This window comes from Bos javanicus, chromosome 15 (assembly GCF_032452875.1).
Source record: "Bos javanicus breed banteng chromosome 15, ARS-OSU_banteng_1.0, whole genome shotgun sequence".
Taxonomy (NCBI): Eukaryota; Metazoa; Chordata; class Mammalia; order Artiodactyla; family Bovidae; genus Bos; species Bos javanicus.
In genome coordinates, this window is record NC_083882.1 from 39,541,680 (window position 1) to 39,563,998 (window position 22,319).

Here is a 22,319-nt window from a genome sequence, read left to right on the forward strand (position 1 = left end):
GTTCTATGTGGCTCTGCCCCTTCCCCTATTGTCTGCAGGAAGCCCCCCTAAGTATCCTCTACACTCTTCTCATCCTTATTCACATGAATATCCCATGTATAACTCAGGTGAATCAGGATGATCATGAAAAACTTCAGCTTTTTGGTATTTTTGTGTCTAATTCTTACTTTATAATTCTCTCCATCCCTATTTTTATTATGAGAAACTTCAAACATAAATAAAAGTTGAAAGAGGACTTCCCTGGTGGTGCAGTGGATAAGAATCTGCCTGCCAATGCAGGGGACATGAGTTTGATCCCTGGTCCAGGAATATTCTACTTGCTGCAGAGCAACTAAGCCCGTGCTCTACAACCACTAAGTCTGTGCCCTGCAACTCCTGAGGCCTGAGTGCCTAGAGCCCATGCTCTGCAACAAGAAATGCCACCGCAGTGAGAAGCCAGCAACGAAGAGTAGCCCCGCTCACCGCAACTAGAGAAAACCCGCACAAAAGCAATGAAGACCCAGTATAGCCATAAATCAGATCAGATCAGATCAGTCGCTCAGTCGTGTCTGACTCTTTGCGACTCCATGAATCGCAGCACGCCAGGCCTCCCTGTCCATCACCAACTCCCGGAGTTCACTGAGACTCATGTCCAAATAATAAATAAATATTTTTTTTTAAAGTTGAAATAATAACCCAATAAGCCCTTGACTTGAATTCAACAACTGTAAACATTTTGCCATACTTGTATTATCTCTTGGCCTATTTATATCTCTATTTTGCCCATGGACAGAGGAGCCTGGTAGGCTACAGTCCATGGGGTCACAAAGAGTTGGACATGACTGAGCGACTTCACTTTCCCTTTCTTTCTTCCTTTGCTATACTATTTGAAATTATTTTCTAGACACCATGACACTTTGCCCCTAAGAGTTAAGCATGCGAACTCTTAATTGTGGCATGTGAGATCTATTTCCCTGACCAGGAATTGAAACCAGGCCCCCTGCATTGGGAGCATGGAGTCTTAGCCACTGAACCACCAGGGAAGTCCCTGCCCCTAAGTCCTTCAATACACATTTCCCAAGCAGGCCAATCTCCCCCATGCACAACACCCTTCTCACACTTAAGTAAACTGGCCTTAATTTATAACATCATTTCTAACATTCTACCTAGACTCAAATTTCCAATAATGCCTGGAATGTCTTTTATAGCTTATTTATTTTTTAGCCAGGATCCACTGTAAGTTCATTACAGAATGACTTGGCTTAGAAACACCATCCTGGCTCTGATTCTGTGTGTCTATGTGTGTGTGCAAGTGTGTGCAAACCTGCAGAATATCCTACGTTGCCCTGAACATTCTTTCTCACTGGAGTCAGGCTCTCTGGGCTTTGGATGACGATGGGACAAACCTGAGACTTGTCTGGATGTGTGCTCTTATCTGGCCACCTCTGTCAGCGCAGCAGAGCTTTCCAAGCAGGTGGTGCCTGCCAGACCTGCCTGGCCATTCACAGGGCCGCAGTAACCACCCCTGTGGCCGCTGTCAGTGGTCACCTGCCAGACGTTCACACAGAAGTGCTGCCAGCAACATCAGCTGCCGCTTGAGGAAGAAGGCATTCTGCCCACTGATTTAATGAGAGAGATTTTATCCTTTGGGTTGAGGCGGGGGGTGGGAATCCAAACTATTTGGCAGGTAAAATGCCTATTTAGACAAGTCAGTAAAAGCTCTTATTCTACATTGGCTGAAGTTCCTCTGTCTCTTCCTGTCTTCAGAGATGTTGAAATAATGGAAACAAAAGGTGATGGAGCTCAGAGGGCAGCATGTGGGCCAGAATAATAGCAGTAAGTATTTATTAAATGAAAAATCAAAGCACGCATTTGCAGGAGGGCTCCTGTGTTGCCTCAGCAACATTTTGAGATCAGTAATAATATTTCCATTTTATAAATTAGAAACTGGGTCTTGCTAATTGGTTCAAAATGACATAGCCAGTAAGTGGCAGAGCTGTGATTTGAACTCTTACTTGTCAGACTGCAACACCCATGCTCTTGAAGCAGAGCAGGAAGCCCAGTGCTCAGCCAGTATTTAGTCATCTCTAGCCACGGATGCGGCTGCTGCCTCTTGTTAACACCTGGCACAGTGCATAGCACAATGTAGGTTCACTGTGTTCATTACCATATTTGTTGAATCAATGTCTCACCCAAGATAGCCATACAAAAGGTGAACAGCAGCTAGAGTCTGAGTTCAGTTCAGTTCAGTCGCTCAGTCGTGTCCAACTCTTTGCAACCCCATGGACTGCAGCAAGCCAGGCTTCCCTGTCCATCACCAGCTCCTGGAGCTTACTCAAACTCATGTCCATTGAGTCAGTGATGCCATCCAACCATCTCATCCTCTGTCGTCTCCTTCTCCTCCTGCCTTCAATCTTTCTCAGCATCAGGGTCTTTTCCAGTTAGTCAATTCTTCTCATCAGGTGGCCAAAGCATTGGAGTTTCAGCTTCAGCATCAGTCCTTCCAATGAATATTCAGGACTGATTTCCTTTAGGATTGACTGGTTGGCTCTCCTTGTAGTCCAAGGGACTCTCAAGAGTCTGAAGACCCCCTTTAATTACAGTGACTCCTAAGCTCCCAGCCAGTTCCTTTTTGTTTTCTGTGTCATCGTCCCTATGTACCCTTCTACTCTCCCCAAATAGTCTCCCCAGCCCAAAACAGCATCCTCTTCTGTGGCTATTTTCTACAAAAATGAGTGCCCGAGGCACAGGGTGCTGGTGTCCCTAGGTCCCCTAAGGTCTTCCCTGCCCCCCCCAACAAGCCTTTCTTAGAGAAAGGCCTCCTACAGGAATCAGAGAAGAATGTTCTTTGTAGATTCTAGAAACTGTGTTCTTAGTCGTCTATCCTCTCAATAGGCACCCTTAGGCATACACTTGGGAAGAATACAATGGAAGATGCTATCAACTCAGGTCTGGAAAGGCCAATTTAGGAAATACACGTCACCCAAGGAACCAACTGGAATCCAAACTCTGCTTCATACTTTAGACTCCCTGAATTCTGCTCAGCCGAAGAATGAAGGATCAATCCAGTTTATGGAATTAATATCTGAGAGACCTAACAGCTTCCAATAAGCTCTCATTCCCCTTGGGATGTCAGAGGCAGCTGTGAGTGTCAGCTCCCTCAAGTCTGGAGACTCAGAAGCTGTTTGAGACCCTCCCCAAATACCCACTCTCCATCTTCATTCTACCTCAATTCATGCTGGGACAGGAGGGACCCCGGGGTGCCTCGTGGGGAGACAGGCTGTTGGGAACACACCTACAGTTGTGTGGTGAGAGGTTCAAGGCTTCAATTTTGGTCTTAGAACTCATCTAGGAATGTGGAGGAGGCAACCGGTAGTATGGAGACTACTGGTCTATAACCAGAAACATGAGACACATGGCTCCTGCATTCACAGGGCTTACAGGCTATGGGGCTATTGAAAGCTATTATTACTCACCTCACTGCACTTGCTGTTATGTGCAGTTTGTTCATTCATTCACTCAGCAAATGTTTAATGAGAAGATCTATAAACCAGGCATTGTTCTAGGGACTGGAAATAGAGTGCTGAAACTAACAGCTGAAGTCCCTGCTTTTAAGGAATTTACATTCTTGTGTGTGTGGTGTACAATATGCAAATCAACAAATACATCATTTAATGTTATATGAAAGTGAAAACAAAGGTTGAGAGAAAGTGGGGTGCTGCTCTAGCTAGGTTGGTCATAATAGACATTTTTGGTCAAGTGATCTTTGAGCAGGGATTTTGAATCACGTAGAGGAGGAAGCCAAGCTGATGCCTGGGTGCCTGGGGGAGGAGAGGTGCGGGAGAGGAAAGGGCATGCAAACGCCCTGCTGCCTTTACCAGGGATGTACGAGATCCACCTGGGAGTGAATGGGGCTGGAGAGGAGTGAGTGAGAGAGCACACGCTAGAGTCAAGGTCAGAGAAGCAACAGAGGTGAGGGCATGTCGGCCCTTCCAGAACAGAAGAAGGACTTGGAAGTTATTCTGTAGGAACGGGGAAGCGTCTGATGCATTTTAAGCAGAGGAATGATATAATCTGCTTTGTTCTTTAAAAGCGTTAGCCTGGCTTCTGTGGTAAAAATACACTGTAGGGACGAAGGTGGAAGCAGTTCTCCAGGCAGGACTGAGGGCTGGACCTGGGCGGTGGTGGTGGCAGGGATGCGGAGAGGAGGGATTTGTGCTGTATTTTCAGGGAGGAGCCAGGAGGGCTTCCTGACAGATTGAGCACAGCAGAGAGAGGAGTAGTCCTTCAAAGCTGACTGCAAGACACTGCATCTTTGCCGTTTGTTTGCATGTCAGTCTCTCCTTCTAGATCAGGGGCTCTAGACCACCCCTCCCCAACCCCACTTTTCTTAAGTTCTGGATGCCTTTGAGAATCTGATTAAGAGTAACAGATTTTTTTCCCTGAAAAATTCACCGGGTGCATATACATAAGCTATGCCTATCATTTCAGAGGGTGATGGGCCCTCTGAATCATACCCATGAAGCCTGAGGTCAGTCCCTGCCCAAACCTCTGAGCTCCTTAGAGCAGCCTGGCTGTGTTATTCCCTTCATTTCCTGAGCAAAGTAACCTGAAGACAGGCACTGCCCAGGAAACATGCCGGAATGAGGGAGTGACAAACAGCTGCTTCTTTAACTCTTTAGGTTAAGGAAGCATGCCCCATTTACACTTTTACTGATAACTAGGGGTATTATTCCAACACATGTGTGTGTGTGTGTGTGTGTGTGTGTGCACTCAGTCCTGTCCGACTCTTTGCAATCCCCTAGACTATAGCCCACAAGGCTCCTCTGTCCATGGGATTTTCCAGGCAAGGATACTGGAATGGATTGTCATTCCCTTCTCCAGATTATTCCAATATGTGAATAACCAAACTCAAACAACAAAGCTGGGGAGAGGCGAGAAGTTACACAGAAGCAAGGGAATTACAGCAGAGGAGCATTTTCAAAAAATGTTCCTTTCAAAAAAGCGTTGGTGGAGATACCCAAGGGAGGAAGCCGTGTGAGTAAAAATGTAATCATCCTACTGGTAACATTGGGACGTTTTCCACCTGAGCTGCAGGCAGACGGAGAGGATTGCTTCAGGATTTCTGCACAAGAGGGAGATTCTGGGATCCTGGCTGCAGCCAAGCCTCAGGCCAGGCACTAGGAGGGAGGGAGGGAAAATGCACTTGTTCTGAGCATCACTGGAAGCCCAGAGGCCACCTGGAGTGGGGGTAGTGCTGATGGAGAAAGCCCTGATGGGGTCAGGGGCCTAAGCACCAAGATGTCACGTAAATGCAGAATTTGGGCGATCGGAAATGATCACCCAGGCTCTCAGGAGCCTGAAGATGAGTTGCGAGGACAGACTGATCACACAGAACCGGTGGCCTTCTCGGGGGTGCCAAGAGGATATTGCTTAGACAATGGCCTTTCTCCTTGTGAGTTTAACAGCAGCCTTATTTAGAAGGTGAAGAAATCTAGGAGGAAGTTTCCATCTCCTTCTAACAAAGGAGTTAGAAACCATAAAAATAAATAAGAGCAGCTCTGAATTGTGCAGATTAGGCTTGTTGTTTCAGAATCTGCCTGTCGAACATACTGATGGTTCCAATTTAGTAGCCATTTATGAAGACCGGCCCTGTTCTGTAGCATATTCCCTTTAATCCTGACAATGCCCTGTTAAAGTGGTATTCTTCCTTTGCCCTTTCACAGGTGAAGGATTATGGATGGGAGGCTTAGAGATGTATGCACAGGCTAGAAAGTTGTAGAACAAAAACTTGGACCCAGACATGGCTGACTCCAAGTTCAAGGTCTCCCATTCACAAGGCAGCATTTTTTTTTTCCCCTCAAAGTAAGGCAGCGTTTTTTAATGCCTACGTGCTCATTCAAGAGAAAAACAATTAGCCCTCTTTGTCCTGTGAGTCAGAGGGAGGTTGGAAAGGGCTGTGCTCTCAACCTTCCTCCCTGCTTACGCATCTCTCAGGAGAAGGCCACAGGAGCCGGAGCCCTGGTGCACAGCCAGGCCTGGCAGGCGGCTGCTAGGGAGCTGGGTTCCAGATGCCTGAGTCCTGGTGGTGGGAACTCTTTGGACCTTGTTTGATAGCTCCTGCTGGAGAAGCCAGCCTGGAACACAGCTCCTCTTTAGAGAGAAAGAATGTTCTCGGCTTGCCCTTTCCGGGATGAGGCGGCTGGCCCGGTGGAGACATAGCAATCACAACAGATTAAATTCAGCTCTTGTTCATTTTACTACCTGTGCCCAGGGGCCCGAGGATTGGTTACAATTTTGGTTTTCATTTTCTAGGCATTTTTTGTTTTGCCTCAGAATTTAAAAAGGCAACACGGACTTTAAAAACGACATACAGCAAAGAGCAAGAGGAGGAGGTGGGGGCACCTTGGGAGAGAAAACTACCCGAGTCTCTAATATGTGTCTCCTGAGCTTCTCATGGTAAAGAGAACACAACTCCCAGACAGGGAAAAGCACCTTAAGAGGCTCTTGTTAGGAAATACTTAGAACTTTGTCATCTACCCAATGGCTCCTAATCCTCTTTCATGAGCTGAAATCCCCTTGAATTGGATTATAAAATTCCTCTTGGTAGAGGGACTTCATTGAAAATGCAAAGCCCTTGATTTGTGAAAGAAAATAAACTCTGATTTGGAATGTTTTGCTTTAGGAAAGAAATGAAAAGTAGATGCCTTGAGCCCTGCTCCTGACTTTTGACCCCTGAGTTCTGGGATGTGTGATGAGATCTGAGGTCTCAAGACAGAGGGCATTCCCCCCACGGATACACACAACCCCTCACCGCCTCCCCGCCCACTCTCTTCAAGTCAACCAGTGTCTTCCACCAAACTACTACTTTGATTTGTTTAAAAAATTTATTTTCAGCATTTAGCAGTGGGAAAAAGAAAGCTCTGTTTAGAAGCTGAAGAGTCCTTTTAAATAACCTGTTAATTGGATCAAAGCTTCCCTCCACACAGGGGTAACTGCTTGTAACTGGCTGAATTCTGTGGCCTGGAGTTGGATTGACAAACGTCAGTTGGCAACTCAGGGAGAAGATTGGAGATAAACTGGCAAAGGCAAAGGACTGGGGGGAAGTGGGGAGGGCGGTTGCAAGAACATTCTTCCGCTGACTGCAGCTCAGAGAGCTCACTTGTGGATTTTATGATCTTTTCCTAGACTGGCATTCCACCTCTGACCTGTTTCTGTCGTCTCCAATTACTGGATGCAGTGCCCTCCTTTGCCTCTTGGCTGTGGTTTGGCAGGAGTGTACCTGGGCTCTGCTGTGGCTGGAGGTGGGAAAGTGGGGCCTAGAAGAGCTGGACCTCAGCTTGCAGCAGCAAGGGGTCCCTTATCACCACGCCAGCAGCAGGGCAATGCCTGTGGGAAGCCACTGACCATTTCAGCACTCGGCAGTGCTAACCCAGAGGCACTGCTGCCTACTCAGTCTGTGCTACTACTGTGCAGGTTTTCTAAAAGTCTGGCAGTTATGCTTTTTCTTTATCAGCTATGTTAAGATCGGTGAAATCTGTGGCTGCCTCCTTACTCTTAGGGGCCTTTGGATCATAAAGAAACAGAAACTGTGAACATTAAGGAGCACATAGTTAAAGGGTCTCACTCTCAAGATCAATACCAACTACTGCCCAGCCTTCTCTCCACTGCTTCCTGCTCCTGACTTGGACCCCAGCCTGACCCCAGTCTCCTTTAATAGAGAGTTGATAGGGACCAGTTTATAGAGACACCAGCTCTAGGGACACAACTTTCTCTTGCCTTATCTGATTAGAGATAAACAAATTTCTTTCAGTTTCTCAAAAATTTGATAGTTCAGCAAATAAAATGTCTAAACAAAACTGGACTTCAAACAGAGTATTTGCTGTCATTGCTGGTTCTCTTCTCTCAAAGCACATCTGAAGCCCTTCTCTGGGGAGAGGGCTAGACCCGCTCACAATGGTGAAGAAGCCATCCTGTCTGTGTCCCGTGAGAAGGAAAATGTGATGTGGCAGAGTCAGGAGGCTCTGCATCCTCTGCTGGGGAGATTCCTGAGAGGCGCCAACTCAGATGGGACAAAATGGATAAGGCATATAGGTTGTGTTTCAATTTATTCATTTGTTTCCAACTTTCTTTCATTTTTTATGAGCACACACTTTTGCCTAGAAAATCTCATGGACGGAGGAGCCTGGTAGGCTATAGTCCATGGGGTCACGAAGAGTCGGACACAGCTGAGCGACTTCACTTTCACGCATTGGAGAAGGAAATGGCAACCCACTCCAGTGTTCTTGCCTGGAGAGTCCCATGGACGGGGAAGCCTGATGGGCTGCCGTCTATGGGGTTGCACAGAGTTGGACATGACTGAAGCGACTTAGCAGCAGCAGCATTTCCATGCACATGATGCAAAACTGGAAAGATTCCCAAGAGCAGACAATGAAAAGTCTTTTTTTTTAACCTTTTCTTGCCCCAACTAATCTCTGTGGAGACAACAGTATGTGGGAGGGATTGGGAATAGGAGACAGGATGCAGATGCTCAGCTCAAAGGCCAGTGTTAAGAGCCTGGGAGGCTGTGAGGAGTGGGAAGCTGAGGGAGCTACTGTGACCATAACTATGGAGGAGGTTGATTGGAAATGAGGAGCGGGGATGGGGGAGGAGAGCCTGTAAAATGTCAGAAATGGGGGCCAGGTGAATAGAGAATCAGTTACGGAAGGCAAATAAGGAGCCGGGTTGAAAAGGACAAGTCCCAGTGGACCACGGGACAGCATCAATTGCAGGGTCCTGAAAAAACGCAAAGTAGACAGAAGAGGGCACAGCCACGTGGAATTTGGTTTGCAAAGAGCAGGTGAAGCTTTGCTGGGCTTTGAAGACCACGTAGTACACAGGTGGCCATGACAGGGAGGGCATCCTAGCACATGGGACCTGCAGGGCCAACGGTCAGAAGGCGAGGCTGAGGGATGATGATGGAGAAGTTTAGCTGCAAGGCAGGCTGACGTACGTGAGTGTGCTTGAAAATCGAGTTGGGCCAGATTACAGACAACTTAGAGAACTGGCCAGAAGTATTTGGACTTGAGACTCAAGAATAGATTTGGAAAGATGAAGAAAATAAAATGTTTCCCAATGAGGTTTTGGTGGTGGTGGTTTAGTCACTAAGTCATATCTGACTCTTGTGACCCCAAGGACTGTAGCCTGCCAGGCTCCTCTGTCCACAGGATTTCCCAGGCAAGAATGATGGAGTAGGTTGCCATTTCCTTCTCCAGGAGAGCTTCCCAGCCCAGGAATCAAACCTGCAACTCCTGCTTGGCAGGCAGATTCTTTACCAACTGCCACCAGGGAAGCCCTAATGATGTTTTACATATATCCTATTAACGTCTTGTTTGGACACCTCTTTGCTGACGCTTCTTTGTCCTTCTTTCCAAAAGCTAAGACTTCCTCCTGTGCTTTGTATCTACTTCTGCTTTTCTACTTACTCACATGTCATTATTCACGTACACGCCTGGCTTCCCTACTAGAGTGTCTTTCTTATTTCCCATTTTCATAATTCTGGAGCCACCAATAATAATCAGTTCAGTTCAGTTCAGTCGCTCAGTCGTGTCCGACTCTTTGCAATTATAATATCTTGATTTATTGAGAGCTTACCATGTGCCAGGCACTGCTTTATGTGCCTTACAAATACTTAATTATATATTAATAAATCCTTTCAACAAATACCTGTTGTTGAAATCCTTTCAGCAAAATCCTATAAAACAAATACCTGTTATTAACCCCATTTTACAGATGAAGAGACTGAGGCACAGAGAATTTACTTGCCCAGGGTCACATTGCTGGTAAGGAGAAGTCAGGATTTGAATCTGAACTGTTTAGATGGTGACTGCAGCCATGAAATTAAAAGACGCTTACTTCTTGGGAGAAAAGTTATGACCAACCTAGACAGCATATTGAAAAGCAGAGACATTACTTTGCCAACAAAGGTCTGTCTAGTCAAGGCTATGGTTTTTCCAGTGGTCATGTATGAATGTGAGAGTTGGACTGTGAAGAAAGCTGAACACCAAAGAATTGATGCTTTTGAACTGTGGTGTTGGAGAAGACTCTTGAGAGTCCCTTGGACTGCAAGGAGATCCAATCAGTCCATTCTGAAGGAGATCAGCCCTGGGATTTCTTTGGAAGGAATGATGCTAAAGCTGAAACTCCAGTACTTTGGTCACCCCATGTGAAGAGTTGACTCATTGGAAAAGACTCTGATGCTGGGAGGGATTGGGGGCAGGAGGAGAAGGGGACGACAGAGGATGAGATGGCTGGATGGCATCACTGACTCGATGGACGTGTGTCTGAGTGAACTCCGGGAGTTGGTGATGGACAGGGAGGCCTGGCGTGCTGCGATTCATGGGGTCGCAAAGAGTCGGACACGACTGAGTGACTGAACTGAAATGAACTGAACTGAACTGTTTAGCTACAGAGCCTACATCCTGCATTATTTTAATAACAGTGATAACATTTGGGGGAACATTTGGGAAGGGCCAGGGGCAGAGCAAAATATTTTATGTGTAATAGGTGATACAATCCCTCAACAATCCTAGGAGGGAGGTCTGTTATTGTTCTCTTCTGGCTGATAAGAAAACTGAATCTTAAGCCATGTCTGAGTCATTGAGGATGAAAGCAAAGGGCTTGGCTCCATGGCCCCAGACTCTTAGATGTTGGTCTACACTTCCTTCCAGCATAGTATGTGCTCAGTAGATATTTAAGGGACAAATAAATGAATAAAATGGAGGAGGGAAAGAGTGAAGGGAGGGAAGGATAGAGGGAGGAAAAAGGAAAAAAAGAAGGAAATAGAGGAAAAGACATCCAACAGGCTATAGTGATTGGCTACCTCTCAAACTTAATCAATGTTTGTAATGTAATAAACATTCCATCATGTAAATATTGTGAAAGAGGACTCTGGAAGTAAAACCTTTAAATCAAAGAAAATTCCAGGACATCACAAACTGGTAGGGAAATTCTTGGGAGTAGTAAGAGCTTCTTAGAGCCCAGGTATATAAGCCAGCAATGGATTTAACTCACCAGTCTTGACACACTTCCTTGGAATAGCAAATTATAATGAGTACTTATTACTTAAAAGTCACCCATACTCAAGAGGTACCTTTTCTGAAATGCTTCTCAGGGTTTGGTTGTTCTTAAGAGATACCATTAATCTCTATTATTCTGTGACCTAATTCGACCGTCAAGATGAATGAAGACTGAAATGATTTCCTTTTCTTCAGGAGGATGTTTTCTGGTTTTATAGATACCATGTGAGTACATGTGTTCTGTATTTCTCTCTTGCTGTCCGCCTCAGGAAGGGATGCAATTTCTGCAGGCTAGGCAGGAGGTAATTTTCTTAGGTTATCCAGGCAAAGCCTGGTGGATTTTTCTACCACAGACAGGAAGGCCTCAGTTTAGCACATTAACAGTAACCGTATTTTCCAAACCCCAAAGAGGGGCACAGCATCTGGTGGAGCACTGAATTCTGCTTTATGAGTGTGGTCATGTGACCTTCCCACCAAGGTATAAAAATGACATCATCCACCACTCGCCACGTAATGAATTGCCTTTATAGAAGGTAAAACGGCAGGATGCCGGGGACAGCAGGGATGCAGGGACAAGGGGTCCTTGCACATCCAGAGCCAGGGGTCTTTAAGGAGATCTGGGATGGGGTCTCTCTGCGCCCCAGATGGAGAGGGCCTTGATGACATGGCATTGCTCACCGTCCCTGTGGTTAATGAGCTCACCCTCGGGCCGCCGGCTGGTCTGCCGCTAGCTAGCTGCCAGCCTCTCCTCTTGGGCTGTGAGTCAGCCGTGGGCTGTCACTCGATCCAGCTGGGCCATGGAGCCTCCTGAGGCTCCCCAAGCCCAGCACGGCCGCCTGCAGCTGGAGTCCGGGGAAGCCTGCCCTGCCAGGTTGCCGCCAGCTTCCCTTCCCTGGTGCCTGGTGGGGAAGCAGCTTGTCTTGCTTAGAATTCAGGGCATTGTTAAGAGGCCCCCTGTCACACCCACAGACATCCCAGCCCGGCCAGAGGAAGCAGGCCAGCCCTGGAAGGGGACTCCTGCACACACACAGGGCTCTTTGAAGCACTCCAGAGATTTCACTCAGTTAATCTCCTTTGTCCTGCACATAATTCCAGTGGAATTAGTCAGCTTTAATGGGTAGCATCTCACCCTACTTCCCTTTCTGCCTGGAAGTACACCCACTAGCCTCTCCCTCCAAACCCTTTGTTTTTCAGCTCCTGGTTGGTAGTCATTCAGCCTATTAACCCTTGCACAGTGCACTGGATGAGGACGGGGGAGGGAAGGAATCTGCATTGAAGTTATAGGCCAGGAGCCCTTTATATAATTATCCTGTTGAATCTTCACCATGGTCCTTCAAGGTAGGGATTTTTGTCCATCTAGATGAAGAAATTGAGCAAATTACATGTCATTTGCTCAAGGTCACAAAGCTGGTGAGGGGCAGAGCAGGGATTCAAATTGGAGTCCATCTGATTCCTTGACACTTGTTAATTCTATTAACCAGCACAGCAGGAGTGTTATCTGGGGGAACTGCTATTCCTTACAGTGTTTTTGTTTATTTTTTGGCAACAGAAAAGATTTCCTCCCACAGATCTTTACTGTGGGAAACCTTGTTGACTGAATGACCATGTCCTCAGTCACGGCATGATTTTTGACAATGTGATGATGCAGTGTTGCAAGCTACAGACATGGTGTCAGTCATCCACTTGACCAGACTACACACCAGCTGGATAACACAGAGCTCAGACAATTGCCTGTTGTTCAATTCTTTGAGCTCAGAGGATCATCACTTGCCAAATCTGTCCGTCCACCTGCTCCCTGACATTCCACTGTCCCACCTCACTCTCCAGCTCTGGCTCCCAGATAACATTGGTTCTCTGCTTTTTTCCTACTTTCCTTTCCCCTGTACTTTTCTAAACCAGGTGCATTCACACAATATCATCTTCTGTTTAAAAACTATCAGCAATCTCATGCTGGGTAGATATCCAAAGAAAATGAAACCAGGATCTTGAAAAGATATCTGCTCTCCCATATTTATTACAACATTATTCACAATAGCTGAGACATGGAAAAACCTCGGCGTCCACTGATGGATGAATGGATGAAGAAATGGGATGTATATTTATATGTGCTCATGTGCTCAGTCACTAAGTCATTTCTGACTCTTTGTGACCCCCATGGCCGGTAGGTAGCTCACCAGGCTCCTCTGTCCGTGGGATTTTCCAGGCAAGAATACTGGAGTGGGTCACCATTCCCTTCTCCAGTATATTTATATAAAGAAATATTATTCAGTCTTAAGAAAGAAGGAAATCCTGCCATTTGCAACAACATGGATGAACCTGGAGGATGGTAGGCAAAGTGAAATAAACCAGACACAGAAAGACAAAAAATGAATGATCTCACTTACATGTGGGATGTGAACTAGTTGAACTCTCAGGGTAGAATGGGGTTGCCAGTGGTTTGATGGGAGTGGAGGGGTGGAGGTGGGAAAAGTGGGAAAACATTGGCTAAAGGGTATAAAACTTAGCTCAATAGGATGAATAAGTTCTTGGGATCTAATGCACAGTATGGCGACTATGGTTAACCTATTGATTGTACTTGACATTCGCTAAGAGGTAGATGTTAATTGTTAAAAAGGTAACTCTATGTGGTGACAGCTATGTTATCTAACTCGACTGTGGTGATCATTTCACAAGGGACATGATATCAAAACGCTGTACTGTATGCCTTAAGTATACACAATTTTTATTTGTGAATTATACCTCAATATTAAAAAGCAGGGACATAATTTTGCTGACAAAGGTCCATGTAGTCAAAGTTTGGATGTGGCAGTTGAACCATAAAGAAGGCTGAGTTCTGAAGAACTGATGCTTTCAAGTTGTGGTGCTGGAGAAGACTCTTGAGAGTCCCTTGGACTGCAAGGAGATCCAACCAGTCAGTCCTAAAGGAAATCAGCTCTGAATACTCACTGGAAGGACTGATGCTGAAGCTGAAGCTCCAATACTTTGGCCCCCTGATGTGAAAAGCCGACTCAGTGGAAAAGATCTTGATGCTGGGGAAGATTGAGGGCAGGAGGAGAAGGAGGTGACACAGGATGAGATGGTTGGATGGCATCACTGATTCAATGGACATGAGTTTGAGCAAACTCTGGGAGTTGGTGAAGGACAGCGAAGCCTGGTGTGCTGCAGTCCGTGGGGTCACAAAGAGTCGGACACGACTGAGTGACTGAACAAAAACAATACCTCAACAGAGCTGAAACAAACAAAAAAACTTCCAGGGCCTGAAAACCTATGGGAAAAGGCTAAAATCCCTCAGTGAACCATGCATGTCCTTCTCATCTCAATGGTCCCTCGGTTCAACAGGTTAAAGCCACTGCAGAGTGTGCACCAGTCTTCACTGGGCAGCACGTACTTGGGGCTCTAAGACTTTATATTTCTACCTGAAACAGCCCTCCCTCCTGTTCTAACTGGCAACTTCTTTCAAGAGGCAATTCAAATACCCCTTGCTCCGAGAAGACGGCACTCTCCTGACCCGCTGTGGGGTGCCAACCTTGCTCCTGTCTCCCTGAGTTAGTGTCTGCCTTCCCCAGTAGGCCAGCAGCGCTCAGCAACAGCGGCAGGATTCACTCGCATGTTACACTTGGGTCTGAACTGGGTAGTAAGCGATTTGCACTGCTGATAGTAAAAACACCCAAGTTTTCGAATGAGCTGCTTTTGTTATAAATTGGAGTGGATTCAAGGTTATTCTTATAATAATGTCATTTTCACTCACTTGCATGTTTTTCTGAGTAGGTGAGAAAGGGGTGGGGCCGCAGCTAGCTTGCTGATCATTGTTCCGAGTATTAAAGAAAAAAGATTAAGAAGGGATCAACAGATCTTGAGATGCATAAGTGGGCCGTGGATAATCCACAACGAAGGCAGGGATGCGTGTCTGCATGGAGAATTTATCAGTAGTGTGTGTTGGGAGGGAGGGAGTTGGTTTATATATTCATGATCAACAAAATGCTCCTGGATCAGAACAATTATCTTTTACCATATTGAAGGTTAACTGTGATAAAGATGGAAGAGTGTGGAAAATACTTGATGCTATGTTGAGAGGGAAAAAAGGCAACACTTGAAACTACATAAAGAGTCAATGCAAATCTGGGAGGAAGACAAGCTGAGAAACAAAAAAGCTCTGATTTGAGACCTGGTGAGGTTTTAGGGTGTTTTCTCTCTAATGCACCAAGCAGTATGTTATCTTATAGACCATTTTCCTGGGTCTTCCATCCCAAGCTGGACAGTGCATGGTCACCAATCCTGTAGCTGTTACCAGCCCATCTGTTTTAGAGCTTCAGGGAATAACAGCCCATCCCATCTGCAGCTCAGTGACCTGATGCACCCCACCAAAGGGAGAGCTGATACAAAATCCTCCCTATTGGCCATCCCTGTTTGAATCAGTCATCAACATCAGAATAAGTTATTTAGCCATCACTTTGCTAATGTTCATTCTGTCCTTTCCAGAATGCCCCCGACCTCCTTGCCTTTGACTGAGCCCCTGACCTCCCAAACTCCAGTGACTGAGCCCTCAGGAATTGCCTGTTCCACAACCACCAAACCACCGGAGCTCTTCAACTTCTCCCCTATGTGTTCCTTCCCACTCCTTCTGAGTAATGAAGGCCAGCCCACCCCAAGGACACCACACACCCCATGCCCCTCTCCAGTCTGCACCAGTTTTAGGTTGGAAGGTTTGCTGCTGTCTTTGTTCCCAAACACTGCTTCCATAGTATTATTTTTCTACCCTTGAGATCCACGCTGTTCATGCCCATAGCTCTCACCCTTTCCTGTTGCATTCACCATCCAGCCCACCATCACAAGTTTTCATCCACTGAAGACTGAGTCCCTGGTTTATCATCTTCCTTTACATTCCCATTGCTGATTTCTACCTGACTGACCTCAAATCTGCATGGGTTAGCTCGTCCAACTCCAAGGCCCCATTCATTTCATCCTTTTCCTTCCCAGTTAAACTCCTCCAAAGAATTCTCTCTACTTACTGTCTCCATTGTCCTTACTCCGCTATTCCTCCTTCAGCCACTCCAAGCAAGATGCTGGTACTGCATATACTACCACAGCAGCTCCCATTTAGGTCACCGATGACCTCCTTGTCATCAAGTCCAAGCGTTGTTTGCTCACCCCGTCCTGCCTGCCCTCTCAGCAGCAGCTGGCACTGCAGACCATTTCTTCCTTCTGGACGCTCTCCCCTTGGCTTTAAAAGACAAAATATTCTCCTAGTTTCTTCCCTAGTTGCCCTGTGTATGTTGCAGGTCTGTGCTTCTCATTCTCACCATCAAATACTCATGTTCCTCTTTCTAGGTGAGCACATCCTCACCCACAGCTTCAGTTTTCCGTAGAGAACACGGAAGTATGTATCTTCAGACTTCACCTCTTCTTCTAGACTTCACCTCTTGTTCTGAGTTCCAGGCCCGTAGCCTCAACTTTGACTTGGTATTTCCAAGTGGAAGTCTCAAAGGCAAATCAACAGGCCCCAAACCCTGATCACCCTCCTCCCCACCCAATGCCACACGTGGTCCTCTTTCAGTGTTTTCTATCTTTGCGGATAGCACCACTCTTCATCTCGTCACACAAGCCAGAAACCTCAGAGGTATTTTTGGTAGCTCTTCATCTTACACATCTTATCTCCAATTCATTGCCAAGGAGTATTTCTTTTCCCTCCTAAAAGTTTCTCAAATCCATCTACTGCTCTTGATCTCCAGCTTACTGCCCTAGTCCAAGTCAACATTATTGATTGCAAGGAGAGTTGCTATGGTTTAGGCTCTGCCACATATAATCTGAGTCCTTCCAGTCTAGGCCCTACAAGAACATCTGTAGGCGTCTGTTTGAAGTAGTCAACTAATGCTGCCCTATGCTTATAACACAGATGAATTTTCATCTTTTTAGAACAATTACAAAACCCTTATCATGGCCTACAGGCTTTTTATCTATCCCTTCATCCTATTCTCCCCTCTCCAGTTTTCTTTCCCTTCCCCATTCCCTCTTGCCCCAGGGATTTTGAATGGTTATTTCCTCTGCCTGGAGCAGTCTCCGTACCCCTGGCTTAGTTAACTTCTACTTATGCTTCACATCGAACAGTGTAAGCATTTTCTACAGTGTGAGCCTTACTTTCTCAGAGAGATCTGTCCTGACCTCCCCAAAGAGGTCAACTTTCCCTTTAACGAGGTTTCATAACACCATGCATGTACTTCTTCACGGCACTAATAGCAATAGACAATCATGTGCGTCATTATTTGAGTAACGGCTTTCTCTCCCCTTACATTAGAGTTCCATGTGGGGTAGGAATCATATTCGATTTTGATCAACATTGAATCTCCAGCGCAAAATACAGAACTTGAACACCCAAGTTAAAATAACAGCTTCCATCACTCTTATTTTGGGTAGCTTTATCCTTTTTCATCATAGTTATAATCACTTGCCATATATGTACTTGTTTATTTGATTATCTCCTTCGCTAGATTGAAACTTCCACAAGGACAGAGAATTTGTTTACCACAATGCATTTTATTCCTAGCACCTAAAATAATGCCTAGCTGTGGCAGTCACTCCATAAGTAGTTTTTGCATAAATAGTAAGTGTTTAATAAATATTTATTGAAATAATAAATGTATTTTTCACAAAACATAAACAACAACCCTCCCCAGCAACAGTGTGGTATTTAATTAGCCCATCTAGCTATTATGTACTTGCATGCCTGCATTTGCCATAAATAAATCCATTACATACAGTTATAACAATAAGTACAAAATTTACTAAAATATCTACCTTACCCTAATTAATACATAAAATTGAACATTAATTACAGTCAGCAGAAACTTGTTTGCTTATCTTCCATTTAAATAATTGACTAATCTGCTGCTGCTGCTGTTGCTAAGTCACTTCAGTCCTGTCTGACTCTGTGCGACCCAAGAGACGGCAGCCCACCAGGCTCCCCAGTCCCTGGGATTCTCCAGGCAAGAACACTGGAGTGGGTTGCCATTTCCTTCTCCAATGGGTGAAAGTGAAAAGTGAAAGTGAAGTCGCTCAGTTGTGTCCGACTTTCCAGACCCCATGGACTGCAGCCTACCAGGCTCCTCTGTCCATGGGATTTTCCAGGCAAGAGTACTGGAGTGGGGTGCCATTGCCTTCTCCGAATTGACTAATCAATTGCTCCCAGAAGAAGAAATTCAAAGTGACAAATATCCCATCCATAAAGGCAGTGCAATATTTAAGTAAACCTTGAGTCCTTGTTTGTCCCCTGTTAAGCTAAATGTTCGGAGAAGGCAATGGCACCCCACTCCAGTACTCTTGCCTGGAAAATCCCATGGACAGAGGAGCCTGGTAGGCTGCAGTCCATGGGGTCTGGAAAGTCGGACAAGACTGAGCGACTTCACTTTCACTTTTCACTTTCATGCATTGGAGAAGGAAATGGCAACCCACTCCAGTGTTCTTGCCAGGAGACTCCCAGGGACGGGGAAGCCTGGTGGGCTGCCGTCTATGGGGTCGCACAGAGTCAGACATGACTGAAGCGACTTAGCAGCAGTAGCAGCAGCAAGCTAAATATTCTCCTTTTCATAGGCATCGTTGAAATGCCCTTCAAATGGGTTTTGCTATTACAGCCGCTGGTGAACATGGAAATGCTCATTTCCCCAACAGAGTCTATGCATTTTCAAAGAACAAAACTGAGTGAAGGTGGATTGAAGACGGTGGAGAACAGAGGTGGGAAAGCCGGATGTCTAGGAGCTGAAATCCTAGGGGAGAACACTGAATTTGCTTCGTGTCTTGTGCCACAATAGGGCAAGGAAGAGGGGCTCATGATCTTGCTCCCATGGTCCCAATTTTTCCAAAACCTTGCTTTATGGCTTCCTTTGGTGTTGGTCAGAGAAATCTAGACCACTTACGCCACCTGCTGTTCATATTGGGGAATGGCTTGCGAACGCCAGTGCCTCGGGATTTTTATTTCAAGCAATTTGTACCTAGCTCACTCCCTATTCACAACTTTCTTCTCCTTTTCTGCTACAGCACACCTCCTGAACTATAAATGGACACAAAGGCATGGCTTGGGAGGGCGCGTTTGGGAAAACTACGGCTCAAAGCCTCCACCTGCCATTCTTACTTCTGTTAATGTTTTAGCTACTTGTTTCAATTCAATGAGCTCTCCTGAGTAGGCCCTGGAGTAACCAAGACAATGAGATGTGATTCTTCTCCCCAAGGATCTCACAGTGCAGGAGATTAGCAATCAGACGTGCAAGCAGATAGTTACAATGCCAGTGTCATGATATAAGCAATAGAGACCTGGAGGGACATATGAAGTCTACCAGCGTGATCCAGAGGGCTTCAGAGAGGAGGTGATATTTCCCTACACTCTGGGGACCAGCAGGAGCTCACAGGAAGAAAGGAGGATTATCATTTTAGGCAGACAGAATGGCATATGCCAAAGTAGCCCAAACATTCATAGCCTACTCTGGGAACGGCAAGAAGTCGGTAACTTCTGTTAACAGTTTACTACAGGGTCTTTCAGGTTTTCAAGCTGTGTGTTCATGAGTATATGTGTGGATGGATGTGCATCTGTGACTTAGATTCACTTTGCTAAACGTTACATTTTAGAAATCTCTCTGTGTTGATGAATTAAGACCTGCCCTGTTCTTTTTAGTTACGCACAACATTCCATCGTGTTGATCTCTCACAGTCCGTCTTTAGTGCACAATTTAGGTGGTATCCGGTTTTTCGCCTTGTATGTGTGTCTTTGTGAACATGTGCAGGGATTTCCTAGAAGGGAAGTTGCTGAATCAAAGGGTACCCATATTTAAATTTGACTGATAGATCTTAAAGACCTTCTAGAAAGTTTCTATCAATTTACATTCCTTATGACAGAGCAGCTAAAATAAGTCAAATGAGCTAGCGATGAGACCTTCGAATTGTTCCCTTTATGATTTAATCCATGTGCATAGTGTTTTTCTCCCTAAAATAATGATCCTGACGGTAATGCTACATGCATGGAATGAAATTGCTTCATATGTAGTCATGGCAACACACTCTAAGGGTGTTGGTATATCCACATTTTACAGATGACAAGACACTGGAGCTCAAAGCAGCTGTGTTTATCCACAGTGCTCCAGGTAGTCAGAACCAGAACTGGAACTCAGCATCCAGAATCCTATAGCTCTTTCTACTACTCTGTTGCTAGGCAACACTTCTCCCTTTTGATTCCTGTGCCAGTGCTACTTGTTGCCATGGTAGTGCTGGAACAAGGAGCAGTAAGTTGTAATTAAGCAGTGAGCTAGAATCTTTGCTCCTCGCAGAAAAGGGTCTTTATGCCCTTATATGCGATTGGACAGGGACAGCTGGGTGGAATGGCTGGGTATCATGTGGGTTTCATGTGGGACAGATGTCTGTCTTCACCTCTGTCTACTTAAAATCATTGCCCAGGAATGCCTTACCTTCACGCTGTCTTGTCAAAACCCAGAATCCATCTTTGGTGCATGCCTTCTTTACTTGGTCTGGAAGAAACAGGGTATCATTGTAAATGACACCACTCCAGAATCAGATAGACCTGAGTTCAAATCCTATGCCTGCCACTTTCCTGCAAGTCACCTACATTTTCTGATTCTCAGTTTTCTTCATCCGAATGGAGACAAACATGCTCACCTCTTAAGGTTCTGTCTGTGAACCGAGTGAGATAAGGGATGCAAATCACTTAGCGAGATGCCCAAAACTCACTGCCATCTACTAGGCACTCAGTACGTGAGGCCAATATTTGCACAGTCACTGTCATTATTCACCCTCCCGTTCGTCTTTGGATGTTTTGCAGTAATCAAAAGGGTTCCAAGACCTCTCTAGTATTCCATCACTCAACACTGAGTTGAGGGATTAAGAAAGCTAGTCATGTTTTTGTCTTTAGACAAGAATACTTAGATTTTCAAAAGATTGGCTGTAGTGAAATTCTGAACCTCAGAAATGCATTATCTGCCCCAGCAATGAGTCATCTGTAGTAGGAGGAAAAGTGAAAAACTGTTTTTCAAAGACGACAATAGAAATTGCACAATTCAAATGACTGCAATTGCCTTCTCAGCTGAATCCAAGAAAATTAAAAAAAAACTCATTCACTTGAGTTTTCCAACGCCTATGGTATGTTAGGCCCCATCCAAGGGGTGAACAGATGAATAGAAGGTGGCCCTTGCCCCAGGGAGCTCACAGATTAGCAGGGGAGAGAGGCATTTATAATAATTACAGCAATGTGATAGCCGCAATAATGAAGTCGGTGGATGGTACTGGTGGGGACACAGGGCAGGAAGCGCTTAACTGGGCTGGAGCCGTGGGAGAGGAGGGTCAGCAAGCACTTCACAGCGCTGGGACCAGCTGAGCAGACAGACAGGGGCCAAGGCACTGAGGTAGAGAGGAGGACGGGAGAAAGCCCGGTGTGCACAGGCTGGGTGCAGGCAGGGGTGGGGAATGGGGCAAGGAGGCGGGTGTCCACCCCGGATGCCTCTCCAGCAGCCTGGCCCCACACCGTGGAGCTCACACCATCCACTCCCCTTCTCACAGTGCTCACAGCTTCAGACCCGCGACTCCTGTCGACCCTGTCTCTGCTCCCCACCCGGCCCCTAATTCCCTGTCTCCTTTACCTCATGATTTACCTTCCTCTGCCACACCCGACACACCCTCATCTTTTGCTTTTCTTGCAGAGATGTTCTACTGCCTCTAGATAAATAACTCCGCTTGGTCTGGTCTTTGGTGCAACCCTTAGTAGGCTCAGAATCCAGAATATGAATCTCACCTCAGGGCAGCCAGATGCAGTTGTTGCCATCGTGAACAGCCCTGATTACCTTTCCAGGCTGTGTCCTGGGGGCACGGCTCAGCTCCTAGACCTGATACATGAACTGCCTCGCGGTCTCAAGTGAGGCAGAGCAAACGCTGATGTGTCATTGACCTTGGAGGAAAAGATGCAAGCCGACCTACACATGTGGCCTCCATGGGGTCCCAGCTGTGCCTGACGGTGAGGACATGAATTTTTTGTTCTTCCCCTTCCATTACTGGGAGAATAGCAAGTTGCCTTTGAGCATTTCTCCTGGGACATGAATCAGCCAGCGATTCCTCCAGAGTGCTCCTTGCTAACCCAGGGCTCTTTCTTGGAATGGCATTGCCTGCTCTGTGGGTGCAATTCCAAGAAGGATTATTGCAGACAGTGAACTGTCTCAGACAGCTGAGAGGCATAGGTCAGTGTGTGTGGCTGCCGGTCTGGCTGGCCAGCTGGGTGCCTGCCTGAACCAATCCATC